The following is a 16,902-nucleotide window of genomic DNA, read 5'->3' on the forward strand; positions in this document are numbered from 1 at the left end:
GGGCTGCACAGAAAGCCAGAGATGTATCGCTTGTCTAAACTTCAGGTGTACAGAGAAGCGAGAGCGAAAAAAGGAAGAAAAAAAGCCACCTTACGCAGTTCTCTCAATGATCTGTGGTTCCAAAGAATGGAGGCATTTTCTCTGTCTGTCCAGCGTGGGTGGAGGGAAGTGTGGGTGCTCAGCTCTGCCCGAGAAGCACAGGATTTACCCACAGCTGGCTGGCTGGCTGGAGTTGGCCTGAGCTTGGGGCCCCAGTCTTGGCGAACAAAGTGAAGACCAGCATTCCCTGACTGACTTTCACGCCTTCTAGGTTAAATCTCTTTAGAAAAATGTCAAGGTTATCCAAATAGAATAAAAATGTCCTTTCTTATTTTTGGAAAAGATTTGCACCGACATCTAAAACAACCCCATTTAAGCTTTTGAAATGGTGTATAGTAGAACTTCGGTGTCTCTCCAGACATCAATACCTGTGCTGTCATCATAGGGTAAAAAAGTATTCAGTATGTAAATAAAACGGGGGAAAAAAAAAAAGAAAGATGAACTGCTTTCTCAGTTGCCTGCGAAGCATAGGCAGAGTTCTTTAGCAGGCCTGCTTGCACAAATGCAAATATTGAGATGACTTTTCATAATGTATAAAGGCAAACTCGGCCAGGCATTGATCATGAAATGAACTCACAAATGACTGTACTTGCTGGTATAAATCAGTGCCACCCGGCAAAACAGAGGAGCCAGGTCAGGGCTTGGTTGTTGCTTTTCTTAAATTCTTTCTTAATATGTGTTTTTTTTTTTTTAATGATTCTGACTGTCAACTGGGATTATTAGACTGCATAATATTTTTTAGGTCCAAACATATGAATGAAATTAATTCCTCACCATGTAGTAAAAAAAAAAAGTGGAAGAAAAGTAAATAATTCTGAAGTCAGAAGATGGAATCGTTACACGTGGCAGGACTTGCCGAGTTTGTGAGTGCTTCCAAATAGATGGTAGGCAGTTGCCTCCTGGGAGCTCTTGCCCCTCCTCTAGCCTAAATGATGGCAGGCTCCTCAGTGCACACTTACATTTAGATGGGCTTCCCGTGGAACAAAGAGGCATTTGGGAACTGCATTAGGTCATATCGTCCTCATCCTTTATCCTTTGAATGGTCTGTATGCTGGCTGGATGGAAAATCAAATACAAACAACCTTCAACCTGGTCCTCATTCTCACCAGTCTTTTACTTGGGGCTGCTGTGTGTGATGTGGTCGGGCTCCTGTGGTAGAGTTAGCAGGACTGATAAGGGTTCTTGGTAAAGAGGTCAAGTGTAATATCTTACTTCCTGTTTTCTGGGGTTGACTGATGCAACCTTTGTGCATTTGGGTTCTGTTTCCCAAGGGAAGGGAGACGGAATAGTCACCTATGCGGGGGAGGCAGGCAGCCCTGCAACCAGACTTGGGTTCAGTATATGAGGTCTGAAGAGGATGTGTATTGACGACACCCTGCTAGTCTCAAAAAAGCCCAAGTCTTGAGAAGCGGTACCAGTTTTACATCTCTGTTGAAGGTTTTCCAGCAGATAATGATTGAAACTCAGTGAGGCACTAAGGTGGCCACACTGGCCTCAAAGAGTCAGTGAAAGTGATAGGACATTAGCTACAAGGCCTGATAAGAGGTTTCTACATGTAATATAACAACGGAACAAAGTACCTGTGGTATTAGATCCCTCCAGTGTGGTAGGCAGAATAATGCCTCCCAAAGATGTCCACATCCTAATCCATGGAACCTCTGAATATGTTAGGTTACGTAGCAAAGGGAATTAAGTTTGCAGATGGAATTTAGGTTGCTAATCAGTTGACTTTAAGAGAGCCCGCAGCATCTTGGTTATCCAGGTGGGCCCAATTTAATTACAGTTTCCTTAAATGTGGAAGAAAGAGGCAGAAGGGGCAGAGTGAGAGCGAGAGAGTGAGAGAGATGCTGCAGGGTCCAAGAGCCAGAGAATGTGACCAGCCTTTAGAAAATGGAAATAGGAAGAAAGTGGATTTTCCTGTAGAGGCACAAGAATGAAACACAGTCCTGCTACCCCTTGATTTTTACCTGGTGAGACTCACTGGAATTTCTTAACCACAGAATTGCAAGCAAATAATGTTGTGGGTTTTTTTAAAGCCTCTAGGTTTGTAGTAATTTGTTACAGCAGCCATAGAAAACTAGTATGTTCTTGTAGAGCAGACTTGGGCAATGCTAAGCAAATGATTCATTTCTTATACACATAAAGGGAGTTTTGTTTTGTTTTGTTTTTCTTTTTGTAATTAACAACACCTCCAATTCCAACAAGATATGAGGCTAGACATCAAACTATGCATAATCTCTAGAGATCTTTTATTATTATTTTTATTCTAAACACCTTCACTATTGGTCTTTGCTGTCCTGTTTGTAAGAATGACTGTGAACATATGACAGGCACCCCTTAAATTCAAATCACCTTATTCTTTTTTGAATGGTTTAAATAAATATCCTCATTGTTTAGTCTTTCCAGGAGAGAAATGTGGCAATAAAGAAAATGATGTAATCAGAATATGGGACAAGGACATGCAGGACCTCTTAGGGTTCTTCTAAGAAAAGGGTGATAACTTTGAGTTTCTAGGCAACAGTTTATCAAGGGAAAACTCTGTGGTTTATTCAGAGTGCTTCATAGAATAAAAGGCATCCTAGCAGAATATCACTCACCACAGCCCTAAATATAGCACATACTAAAATCCACCAGTAACTATATGTTCTAAACAAGAATGAAGAGTGGGTATGCATTTAGTGCCTACTACCTCCACTCTCCTACTCTCCTACCAGGATTATAACCTCTTCAAGGCTACTGACTATGTCACCTATTTCTTTGAATGAGTGTATACCTAAGTTGCTCCACACTAAAAATGTTAAAATGGCTTCATAATTTGCTAAGTGCTTAGCATCCAGGAGGCTTTCTTAAAGGATGTGTTCTGAAGTCTGTTTATTTAAATGTATAACATGCAAGGGCATAATGTTGCTTCTTGTAGGGTTTTTGGCATCCTTATGCTGAATTTGTGGATGAGAATTGTTCTTCATACAACGAAAGACTTCTTGCAGTATACATGACAGACAGGAGTGACATCTGCTAGGATTCTAAATCTTGCAGAGACTAATAATAGATGACAGATTAAGAATAATTGACAGTGTCATTGTGAAGTGTTTATAATAACAGCAAAAGGGACCTCGATTGATATCTGGGGGAGAAGGCAAGGGACTATCAAAGAGAAATAAATGATTTCACAGGTACTAGACTTCAAACCTAGCTTCATAAGCCTCCAATTCATATGGTAAGTGAAAATAGTCTGTGGTTTTCATACTAGACTTTTCTCTTCCCATTTTCTCACATCACAAGCCACATGATATGCTTTAATAAAATTCAGAAGAGCAGGTAGTTTCTACATAGAATATGAATAAAAGAGGTCAGCAATCTATTTATGTTATATAGTTATCACTAGTTTATAAGTTATGCAATTATTAGTCATAGACTGAGCTAGGGTCAAATACTTTTAGAGTCACCTGCCTTATTTTAGCCATTAGTATGAAACACATTTTATTTTTACAAATGGCATTATTGTAATTAGCACCCCTTATAATGATTTTAGGGAGGTGTTAATTAGTTTAATTCTATTCGCTTTTAAATGGAAAGCATTAATGCAAAAATTCATATTAATAGGTACTTGGAATTTGGGACTTGACCATAAAAAATTATAGCTTATGTCAAGGATAGGCATGCCATGAAGAAAAATAGTCAAGGTTTTCACAAGAATTTTATTAAATTAAGTTAAACATCTGTTATAGAAAGGAAACACTATATATTGTGGGTTAGAATGACTAAAATTTAGTCCTAACCCTACTCTTTACTAAATTTCTAACCCTCTAAATCAGCTTCAGTCTTATTTTAAGTATCAAATAAAATAAAATATGTGAAACTATCTCATACACAATAAAACACTCTATCATTGTCCCAGAGATGACCAGCCATCCACAAAGATTCATATTTTCTCTTTCATAGAACAGAATGCCAGGCATTGCATCTCTTTGTTTCTTGTGTATCTAGAGGGTCTAATTCTCAGCACTGGCTAGTCAAGTGTGTCACATTTCTACATCTTAGCACTTACAAAACAAGAATGTCTTCGCCATGATTTCTGTTCATCTGCTTAACTGAACACAGAGGACTTGGAAAATCAGAAGGAGCCCAGCTAGGTCCCTGAGTCATCACATGGAAGGCATATTCTTGCCATGAATATGTTCATTGGGCTGTAATGTGAGCAAGAAATAATTGTGTGAAAATAGTTGACATTTGGGGTTTTGCTTGTTCCAGAATCTAGAATTGTTACAGAATCATGCATTCATGCAAGCATTTTGAATTAGCCTTCAGGTAGCAACATAGTAATATATTCATCTGTATTAAGCATATATATTCTTCAAAATACTTTTGTGATAAAGAGATGCCAAAATTTCTGTATAACACACAGAGTATCCTTTTGGAAGATTTCCTACATAGTTCAATTTCATAATCTGTGAAATAAAGAAGTGTGGAAGTTTAAAGGAACATATTTCAAATGAATAAGGAGGCTTTAGGCAAATGTGAGTATAAATATGGTCACATTAATAGGACTCCCTAATTTCACCTCTTGTCCCCTACCTATTGACTCGATATTAGGCATGTACCAAGCTTCCATTTCCATGTAGCACTGGGGCTACCCAAGGAATAATTTACTCCTGTCCACACTACTGTGGTGGATCCCCATTTCCCACTCCTGCTGCCTTTTATTTTCCACTACCATGCATCAGGCATGAATCTGTAGACATCCCTGGTAGCTTAACTTGGACTCTCCAATGGCAGCCTTTAGAGTACCAAGATCTGCAACTGCAAACTGAGTTGCGTTTCAGACTACAGACAAGCTGAACTTCAGTACCCTGATGCCTTGCTTAAAAACACTCTTACAGAGTGAGAACAGGTTCCTTTCCTTCTGTGTTATATTCAATAAAATGATAAAAGAATGTCTACCTAAGGGCCCATAGAAGTTGTGCTTAGAACCTGCCATAATACAGAAATAAAAAATTGCTGCATAATGCGTATCAACACTTTTCTTTTTTCTTTTCTTTTCTTCCTTCCTTTCTTTTTTTTTTTTTTTAAAGATCCACATGTATTTCCAGCCTGGTTGGGTCTCTAAACATCCAAGGAACAACTACATGCAGAGTGCCCCTCTTCAGACTGTCTAGCAGTGTTGCTAATACTGGTTTTCATTCCATTCATTTCTTTTACTTAAGAGGTCTCATTGTCTGTTAATGAAAAGCCTTCAGTTCCTTCTACCAGATCTTTATATGTCTGAATCTTATATGTGAAATAGAATGCAGGTGTCTTTCCTTCTCCCACCCACCAAGGAGCCTTTATGGAAAACTACCTTCACAGATAGCGTAAGGAAGCTGCGTATCTTCACTTGACAGATGAATCCAATCTTTGTCTCTGGCCCAACCTGTATGATGTGTTGCAAAAATATTTCTGCATTTATTTGTCTGTTTCTTCTGAAAATATTTTAAGATTTTATTGCCTTTTTTGGAAGAAAGCTTAGTTTTCTTGAAAGTAGCTCACCCATCCCTAATGTTAGCTCTAATTTCATGCAGGGTGAGGATAAAATATGCACATCTCATGTGGAAATAATCTTTTTCAGGAGTGAAACCAAATTAAAAGAAAAAAATGTTTAAGTAACTACCCATGAGGGATAATCCTTTAATGCATTAACTAGCTGACAATCACTCATGAAACACTAAATTCTGCAAGTTTTTGAAAGAGAGTTTTTCCTTATTTCTATATTTTACTTTTATCTTCATCCTAAATTTCAGTCTGTAGAAATTGATTTTAACAGGTACAAAGTGATACCTGAAGTCTAGAAGTTCCATATTAGAAAGGGTATTTTCTAATTATTAATGAACTGTGGTGCTTCTGAATACACAGATACAGAATTAAAATGGCAAAGAAGCAGGAAAGGAAAATTCATTCAATTCTTACGAGTGTAATCATTTCAAACATATTGACATGCAGAAAAAATTTCTCAGAACATTGCAGAAAAAAGCTTTTAGATAGTTCATTGAAAGGCCAGTTTTAGTTATTCAATTTCACTTTTCCAAAAACTCTTGACATTTATATATTGCCATAGTGCCTGGCAGCACAGTGAACATCTCCAAAGGAGATAGTGGGTCTTGTGATGCACTAAGTGTTATAAAGGACAGTCATTTCGCAATTGCAGATTAAGTCAATAAGTGTATTACCATGTAAGCGGTTTTCATGACAGAAACTCAATAATCACTTGTTTCACCCGGATTGCAGGCCGTGGAATTGTCCAAACCATATAACCTGTCTAGTAGGATGAGTAAGTTAGGATACATATCTATTAACCTTGTTTTTTTTTATGGGAATAATTCAATTAGGAAATAATCCATATTTTATATATGTATATATGAGAAAATATCTAGTAACCTTTTTATGAGAAATAATACAGATAAAATTTATTCTGATTACCTACACACAAGTAGATATTAAGGAAAATGGTAACTTTGTCAATAGCTAGCTGCAGAGAAATAGTCAAGAAGGAAGAATACTTTTGTCCTATTACCTATAAATTGGATCTCTGAGAAATAAGCATTCCATACAAGATATCCTTATCTTTTATAAGTTTTATTGTCTTTTAAGTACACAGCTGTATCTATTATCTCATTTGGTTCTCACAGAAACCCTGTGAGTTATTTTTGAAACAACTTTATGGGGGAGACTGCCAGGTCAAACGGCTGGGAAGTGGAATACTGTTCCCCAGGACTCTTGTTTTCCTCTGAAAGTAGAGGTTTCTGCTGATAAGATGTTGTACCGAAATGAATACACACTCTAAATGTGGTCTGACAGGTACATTAAAGAAAGGTAAGGGTTTCTATCTTGTATTAGATTAAATTAAAACGTTCTGTGATTGCCTAACATACATGGAAATGAGGTTTTTCAATGATAAATAAAACATTTCAATCTAGATCAAATATCCTCTAAACACAACAGTTGTTATTACTGGAACATTATTATTTATTAAAAAGAGGATATTTTCTCAAAATAAAAAGTATATGTTGGAGAATATTAAACATATTTAATATTTGATATTTTTCCAAGGGGTATGAGGCTATTTTGATTAAAAAAATATTTTAAAAGGAAGGTTGTAAAAATATTTTGAAACTGGGTATTAGAATTAATATCTAGCTTATTTCTACATTTTATTTTGGTTGTTTAGAACCAAGAAAACACTGTTTGAAGCACATAATAATATAAAATAATAGTTATTTTTAATAACTCAAATTGTCTGTAAAAATTTAATTAAATACTAATTAAAATACCTGAAAGAATGCTAGAACGTGTTTGATTTTAGATAAATTATTAATCTTATTCAATAACTACTTCCATTCCTTACATAAGCATTGAAGTAAGAAAACAAATCACCCAAATTATAAACAACTGTATAGCTATATGTAATGTGATGTCGCCATTATAGGAAATGCTGTTAACTAGACAATTGATAACTATTGTGATGATAGTATGGAAAAAGTTATATAAACTATATTTATTTGATTGAAGTTACATATATGCTGTACTATTTAATTCACCTGTCAAAGCTTGGGTCTAAAACAAAACACAACCATTAAGTTTTAGATCAATGACATTTATATAAGTATTTAAAATATATACAGAGAAAGAAGAAGCCATATTATAAGAAATGCAAAAAATGTAAATCTGATAGTACAGATTAATATATTTATGATATCCAGTGCAATGTATATCCAATGGAATATGGGTCATGTTAGTGTGTGTATATTATTCTCAATGGTACATTTCTCAATTGATACATTTAAGTATCAATAGTTAAATGTATTTAGATGTTTAAATTTGAATCAAATAACCTACAATAAAATATTAGCAAAAACACTCTTTTAATGTGTGAGGAAAATTTAATAACATTGTGGAAATAAAGGAGTTGGCATACTGCAAAATGCATTAATTCATCAAGGTCACTACTAGGATACAGACTGAAAGAATTAAACACATCTCTAATCACATAATGTTTGAGTAAATAATGACTTAAGCACCAGGTGGAATAATGTCCACGATTAATTTTTTATTTCCTTCAAGCAAAATGTGGATATTTAAATGACATAAGTGCTGGTGATATTATTTTGGTGTCTTGTCCTGTAATAAAAATACAAAAATCAATACCTTTAAGATTGGGAGACCCCCATCTTAAAATTGTATTGCCCATTAACCACTGTTTGCTTGTCAGTACATTTTAACATCTTGCCCTTGGTCTCCTCTTTCATTTCTACCTATTTCCTTTCCTATACACTCTGCTGCACATAAGTCCACCTCTCTTGTGACCTCACTGCTTTTTCCTGCTTTTGCTCACAGCATTATTGTCCTCCGTGACTTTGCTCCCTTGAGAACATTTATTCAACCACCATAACTCTCTTTTGGGTTAATATGGTCTGCTAGTGATAAATAGATATGAATGAATGACTCTCAACTATTGAGTTGGCCAAAATGTTCACTCGGGATGTTACAGAAAAACCCAAATGAACTTTTTGGCCAACCCAATATTTTAACATACAGGGAAAACATGTTAAACCGTAAGCCCTGAAATCAAAATTTGTAAATATTATTATATTTATCATCTCACCACAAAAGTTAATATTTACAGCTATACACCAAGAAACCATCTAATTTTGTCATCATGGCAATTACTAGAGTTATTAATTGATCTTTAAGTAATTTATTACAAAATTTAGTAATGAGTACAGAATCCAAAACATTTATAAATGAACAGTTTGGGTTCAATTAACTGGCATGAACCCAAAGTTTATTTTAGAAGAAGTATTTATAATTTTCCCTAAACCTTTAGATTTTAGATGCCTTTTAAAACCAATTTGAATTACAGTTATTTACTATGTCATCTTTCTTTCACAATTATATACTTTACTTTCACAATTATATATTTTACTTCCTAATGAGACAGGTTAATTGATATAAAGGAACCACTATTCTAAGGTTAAACACAACTCACTATGCTATTGGGCTGGCCAAAAAGTTCATTTGGGTTTCTCTGTAAGCTCTTATGGAAAAACCCAAACGAAATTGTTGGCCAACCCAATACTTAGAACACACACAGAGTAACTCTCATGGTGTTTTGAAGGGCTTTCTTTCCTTCTTAAATATTCTTTGTACTAGAAATTGGTTTCTATTTCAGTTTCCATTTTCATCGACATATATCCTTAAGGAATGCATTCTGCAAGATCTCTTCTCTACTATATATCAGTCAGCTACAATTACTCAAATTAAAATAAAGGGAGTTTTTTTAAAGTATAATTTAAAAAAATCAAACTTCTAAAGATTGCAGCCAGTTATTTTGTATATTACTATGAACCCTATGTATCCTTGAAAATATTGCAGTAAAAAAATCAATCTCAGTTATTATGCTGTTAAAATTAATGGTGGTAGAAACCTAAAAATCAAGGGTTTTTTTTCTATAACCAACATTTATTCATTCAAGTTTGACAATTCTTAGATATATATTCTATATCTTTATTAAAATAATGTAAATCAGCTTAACTAATGCTATCAGCTTGTTTATATTCTACAAAATATCTCTCCTACTTGTAGGAGGATGCTTTAAAGTCATGGGACTTGAATTCTTATATTTTAAATTATAGTTATATGCACAGGTCAAGAAACCTTATCACTGGAAATTCTTCCTGCTGTCAGCAAAGCTCTCTTACATTATCTAAGACTTTTATAAAGAAAACCTATACTGACAAGATAAAGAAGCGCATTATGCTTTCTGGTTAGAGCTGCTGTACAGAGCTACAATCTGTTATCCACCTGAGAGCCATGAAAGTGCTGAAACAACTTTACCCTGCCATGTCTGATAATTATGTAATAAAAAAGCCCGTTATTTCAGCTCATAAAATGGTTTAAAGTGATTAATTTTCTGAAAGCTTAAATTGAAAGTGCATGACAATCATTAAGGTCATGCCTGACCTGGGTTGTGAAAATCCATTACTGTCCTTCTCTGATACGTCTCTTAAAATCTAGCACTTTTGTGCATATTCTTTTTAATTATTAAGAACCATAGGTATGTCTATATATCCTTATGAATATCCAACTCATCACATGAAATATACCTTTTTGCACAAAAAATTTTGGTAAGTTCTCTTCTCTCTCTCAGAGCTACTCATACCTTTCTAAGTATTTCCTCATTAGAAAATAGAAAAAAAAATGTTCTTCGATGGTATAATATTAAATCATCATGAATTATTTAACATTGCTGATATCTTTAGACACTGAGATATTGTTAGAATATAGCATTTGGGTTAGGTGAAATGGTATGTTGAGCCTGGAAGGTGGGTACTTCTACCTGTTCCTCAACAGTTAACAGACTTTCAATCACTACCCTGAGCACTGATGTTAGGTCTCTACTCATACAGTTGCTGAACATTAATAAAATATCCTGGTCCATGTTCTCTCATCCTTCATTGCCCAAAGCATCACTGAAAAGTATTGTTGTGTGTTATAAGTCATTACCAAATTTTGACTGTTAAAGAAAATTATGACGCAAGCAGGAAAAAAAAGAAAACTGAAAGCTATGTATCATTGTTTCTAAAATCTCAGTAGTCAGCCATGATGGAAAATGGAAGGAGGCTCAACTGTCCCCCAGTGTGGCTGCCTTCATCCTGCCCCGACCACATCCCCTGCCTGCTCCACCACGTCTTGGCCTTCTTCCCGTCCTTTCTCCAAGGAAACCTATTTTTAAAGCATCACCTGTCAAGCACAAAATCCCCTTACATCATTTTACAGAGAAATTTAATTCTTATTTATCTAAATATCTCCCATGTAGATAATAGCAAAGGTGCCTTGTGCCTTGTCTTTCATCACCAAAGAGGCCAATCAAGATTTTCTTTTTCTCCAACAAAATCACTTTTCTTTCTATGAATGATGCTGCCACCCTCTCAGTGCAAGTCATTTCAACTGCAAGCAAATTTTTAAAATAACATTTTTCTTTTCCTTTTTTCACTAACCTGGTTGGCATGGAGCATTCAGTCAAAACCTGATATACGGCTTCCCTGGTGGCGCAGTGGTTAAGAATCTGCCTGCCGAAGCAGGGGACACGGGTTCGAGCCCTGGTCCTGGAAGATCCCACATGCTGCGGAGCAACTAAGCCCGTGCACCACAACTACTGAGCCCACGAGCCACAACTACTGAAGCCCACACGCCTAGAGCCCGTGCTCTGCAACAAGAGAAGCCACCACAATGAGAAGCCCACGAACCTCAACGAAGAGTAGCTCGCACTCGCTGCAACTAGAGAAAACCCACGCACAGCAACAAAGACCCAATGCAGCCAAAAATAAATAAAATAAATTTTTAAAAATACCTGATATATTCATTCATTAACACTGCATTGTCATGGCAGTGTGTACCCTTTTCGTACAGTGGAAAGAGTGATCTCATATTAAAATGTCTGATTAGGTTTTTCTCAAAGAGACATTTAAATGCTTTTTTTAATATTTTGGTAAAGGAACACAGTAAACCGAAATGAAGTATTTTCAACATTTAACCCTTTTAATGTATTCAGTGATATCACCATTTATATTTGTATTGACATAACTTACTTGAAATATATCTAGATCTATCAGTGAACTATAACTGACTATCTGTGTGTGTTTGGTTAATAATATGGACTTGCAGTGAAATGAGAATGTGAAATAACATATTTAACAACACCTTAATGACATTTATATATATATAGTTATTTTTACCAAAAAACAGGTGCTATATCTGACTTTTAATATTTATCATAAAGTTCATATGGGGATTTTTATTTGTTAATTTAGTCACAAATGACAAGCACACTCTCCTTGTTTTTTCTCCAGCTGACCTATTAAAAAGTTTGCCAGAATAGGAGGGTGCTGGTAATGAAGATTCTGACAGGTGCATCATAACATTACTCTCCCATTGTTGATTTTTGTCAATTTTTGTAGTTTTTTTTAGTCTAATACATAAACCTCACTGATCGGCATCATTACATGCCAGGCATATCTGAATTAAGATAAAAAGAGAATTATTCACAAGAACTATCACAGAGATCATTAATTAATCCTGTTTTTAATAAACAAGGCAGACAAACAATCAAGGTCATGGAAGATTGTATTAGTGGAGAGGTGCTAATTGAAAGACCTCTCGAGTGATAGCAAGTTTTAAACATCAAAAGTGAAAGAAACAAAAAGTGATAGAATTCCTGAAGAGAGCCATTATAGTTGAAGGGAAAAAGGGAAAAAGTATTTCATACATCAGAATCAAGTCAAATAAGTAGAAAGGACAAATAAGCAGAAATGAGTCACAAGAAAACACATTTTCACTAAGTTGCTACATAAAATTTTCCACATGGTAAAAATGTTTGATTGGAAGTATTCTAGTAAGCCCAACTTTTCACTCAGTGCTCAAAATTTATATTGACATCATAACTCTACACATACTAGCATAGAGTTTAGGCATAACTAATACTCACAATGAGTAAACTACATTACTTTTTTCTGAGTTCCCAGATAATTAAAATATACTAAAGAGTTATACCAATTCATTAAAACACAGTGTGTTTTCCACTGGTCTAAGAAAACTGTCATTGCCCAAGAAGAGCATCTAAACTTTTACCTTTAAAACACAACAAAAGAAATTTGTGGTACCAGTAAAGGCTCCATCCTTCATCTATTGATATAAAAAGTATTAGGCCTTCTAATTATGAAGCAAAGTTGAAAGGGAGAATTGCGCATATGTAGTGTGGCAAAGTTCCATGACTGTTTTTGAGTCCTTTGGTTTTCTTTTATAAGAAAAAGCAGAGAATTTCTAAATCTTGGAAACATCACTCTTGGAACAATAACCATATGTGGGGCAAAAACCTAGCATATATTTTAAATTTAAAAAGAGTATATTCATTCAAATCATATTGAGCCCTAGCAACTATAAAATACTGACACAGGCAGCATTATTTTACATGTGAAAGTTTTACTTTTTCCCAATAAATGAGGGCAGTTAATTAACATTCTACCAAGCTGGTTTCAGTGTTCTTCATTAGCTAACTTTCAAGCCTGTCTTTCTGCTAAAGGTCTCTGTCAGCTGAGTAATCCACTTAAAATAATTAGTATTCTGTTGGTATGAGAACAAAGTGTGTAAAACAGAGATATAACTAGAGACACATCACATGACTGGGACTCCTTAAAAGTCAGTGTACCCAGTGTGCTCTGTTCAATATATTTTGCAGTTCAAACATTTCAGGTTAAATATAGTCACAGAAAGCACAATATTATTTCTACATTGTCCATAAATGACTGTATTTTTGTCTTGATCATGCCACACTTTTTCAAAAGTGCAGTTAAGAATCTCTCTTTTTTAAACTTCATAATCCTTAAAGGAAATTTCCCTATAATTATATCTAAAGGACAATTATTCTCATTTCCTCTACTCAGGAAAGAGAAGATTGTTGGATGCCAATTATGGATGAGATGCTGCTTTGTACCTTCACACATGGTCTCCTTTAACTGTGACAACAAATCCATGAGGTAGGTACTGTTTATCTTCTTATTTCAAATTTCAAACTACGCATGCACTGCGTCTCTTTTAATAAGTGAAGCATTTATGATTTTGGATGATACTGTCTGTTTCATAATTCAGTGATCTAGCGACTATCATATATTATGTTTCTTTCTGTTATCTGATGATTTTTAATGAACGCTACACAAAGTCCCACTGAAGAAAGTGAAGGCATGGCCTTCAGGTTCTTTTGACTTGTTCAATATTACCTTCTAAGAGCACAGAAAACTGAATCAGAAAGAAGCAATTCAGGATTTATTAATTCAACAAATATTTATTCAATTTCTATGTTTTACTCACTGTTGTTGACTGACTTTTGGGAAAATTAGTAACTAAAAGAGCAAAAATCCTGGACCCCATGGGTCTTATAATTTAATGGAGGAGCCATCGTCCCTGTCTTTACTCCATCCGTCACCTGTACATTCAGTTGTATACATATCAGACATTGCTGGGAGTGCTAATGATCAAGTGAGAAATGGAGCAGACAAGGTTTCTTCTCTCAAATTATAATCTAGTCAGATGAGAGAACATAAAAATAATCAAATTACTGGGGCAGGAAATTGTTCTTCTTGTTCATCATTGTATAGTCAGGGCCTACTGCCATTGTTATTAGAGAACAAAAGAAGTAACCTACGGCAAAGGACAAATTAGAAAATTTAGAAACTCTTATTAGATATTTTTATTCTCACAAGTTTCTCTTCCACTGTCATATGTCAAGTCTTTCACCAAATAGATCCCTCACTCTTACTCTCTAATCATTTTTATTTCATATCACTAAGCTGGCATAATCATGTCTTAAAAAGTAAACTGTTAGATATTACCTATCATTTCCCAGGTATGACCCAGGTAAGAGGAGAGGCCACATGGTGACTTCAGCTTCCAAGACAAATGCCTAACAATTGTATTCACAATGAAACTCTTTTTGGGGATGAGTGTTGGTTGGGAAGAGGTATTGTTGTGGCTGAGAAATATTTTGCTTATTACTTCGAAAGGAAAAGAAAAAAAAAATGGAATACTTATATCTGGCACCTAAATGTCTTTTGATTCAAAACCCAATCTACTGCAATCTCACATCAGTGTTCTCAAAATTTTTGACATCAGGACCCCTTTACAGTCTTAAAAAATTGTTAACCCCAAAGGTTTTGTTTATTTGGTTATACCTATTGACATTTATCAAGTCAGGAATTAAAATTAAGAGACTTTTAATACACAGGAATATGCAGACATATTTAATAGCCTTCTGAGCAATGACATTATTTCATGTCATGCAGAATCTAAACTCACTACTGTATACTTGTAAGATAAAAGGTTTAATTACTAAAATTAATCTAGAAATTTGATATTTCTTCCAGAATTAAATAAAATGTCATCCTGCTTTGTACTCCTTCCAGATTTCCGTGGCTATTATTGGCCTATTTTAATTCCATACACATTATTGAAGCACCTTATTAATTTCCACAGAAAAAAAAATCCTACTGGTTTAAAATTTAGTATGTTCAATCTATAAATAAATTGATCCTTAACAATACTGACTTCAAAGCCCTGAAAATGCTTTATCTATTTATTTAGGTTTTCTTTAGTTTTTCCTACTGATGCATTTTCAATGTAGAACCCTTGTACATATTCCATTAGATTTACCCCTAGCTTTTTACTGCTATAGTAAGTGGCAAGTTTTTAGTATAAGTTCTATTTTGTTATCAATAATTGTTTAAAAATAACTGATTTGTATAAATTGATCTCATATCTAGGAACTTTGATAAATTCACTCATTAATTCTAATAGTTTGTATAATTCTTTTTATACCTTATATGTATACAGTCATGTTGTTTTCAGGTAATAACATTTTTATCTTCTCTTTAATCCTTTTTAGTTTTATCACTTTTTAAAAGTGCCCTTGCTATTTTCATCACGGTTTTTTGCTGTTCTTTTACAAGCATCAATTTTCAACTTAAAAAAAAAAATGTGTTCACTAACACTATAGGTTTCTCTCTAAGCACATCTTAGGTACACGTCAAATGTTTAATATGTTCTATTTTCAACCATCCAATGCTGTTGCAATCTTCTTCCTGTGAAACTAGTGTGTTCATATATTTAGCAGCATCAAATTTATGCAGAATTTCCTTTGATTTCATTTTCCTCCAATTTTTGACAATCTATTTTTAAGTATAAAATAGAGAATATTTATGCTTGTTTCAGTGCAAATATATTTGCATTACTTTTACCATCTTACTGAAGTGCTATTTACTCTGCTCATACTGTGCTTCTTTTTCGGCTTCATTCCTTCTTTGAAATCTGTTGAAGTTTTAGTTTCCCTTTTCCAGGACGGTCTATTCCCCTTAACAAAAATATAATACAAATCAATATATATATTCTCTTCCCCTAGAAATAACTCTCCTAAAGTTTTAACTTATCACACTCTCCCATTTTACATCTTTGCTATCCACTATTTTACTTCCTTGTTATTTTAAGCCCCATAATGTATTATTATTATTATTTTATGTGGTTGTTTAGGCAAACATATTTACAGTTTCATTGATTTTCCGTTCTTCTTACTGCTTCTTTCTCATCTTCCTGAAACACATTCCTCAAAAGGCCCTTTGATGTGTCTGTCAGTAGCAAAATCTCTCCATTTTTACATATGAAGTATATTTTCATTTCTCCCTCATCCTTAAATCTAGTCTATTGGACTTAAAATTATAAACTCTATCACTTAGAAGCCATGATTCCATTGTCTTTGGCTTAGATTGTTGCTGTTGAAATCAAAGTAATTCATTTCTTTGAAGATAAACTGTCTATTCTCAATGTGTTTGGTGATTGAAAGGTTCACTATGGTATTACTTGATGTTGATTTATTTTTCTGTAGCCCCTGTGGGATTAGTTGTAATTCCTGAACCTGAAATTGTATGCTTTTCATGTTGTCTTTAAGTTCTCCAATGTTCTCAGCAAGTATATTTGAAATATTTCTTCTCCCATTCTCTCTATTCCTTCATTTGGAAAACTTTATTAGATACACATACAATGTCTTATTCCAATTGCCTTGTATCTCGACATTGTTTTCATTTACTTAAATTATACTACACATTTCATTTTTTAAACATCTTTATTGGAGTATAATTGCTTTACAATGTTGTGTTAGTTTCTGCTGTATAACAAAGTGAATCAGCTATACATATACCTATATCCCCATATCCCCTCCCTCTTGCATCT

At 34.4% G+C, this 16,902-nt stretch overlaps 1 long non-coding RNA gene across 1 annotated transcript in view; it reads left to right on the plus strand.

Moving 5' to 3' along the window:
* LOC309627682 overlaps positions 1 to 16,902 on the plus strand; it is a 478,350-nt gene that overhangs the window by 358,014 nt on the left and 103,434 nt on the right. Inside the window, exon 5 of the long non-coding RNA XR_014243908.1 lies at positions 13,572 to 13,664. This is a non-coding gene — a long non-coding RNA (uncharacterized lncRNA). The remainder of the gene's footprint in view (positions 1 to 13,571; positions 13,665 to 16,902) is intronic.

This window comes from Balaenoptera borealis (assembly GCF_965194805.1).
Source record: "Balaenoptera borealis genome assembly, chromosome: 4".
Lineage (NCBI taxonomy): Eukaryota > Metazoa > Chordata > Mammalia > Artiodactyla > Balaenopteridae > Balaenoptera > Balaenoptera borealis.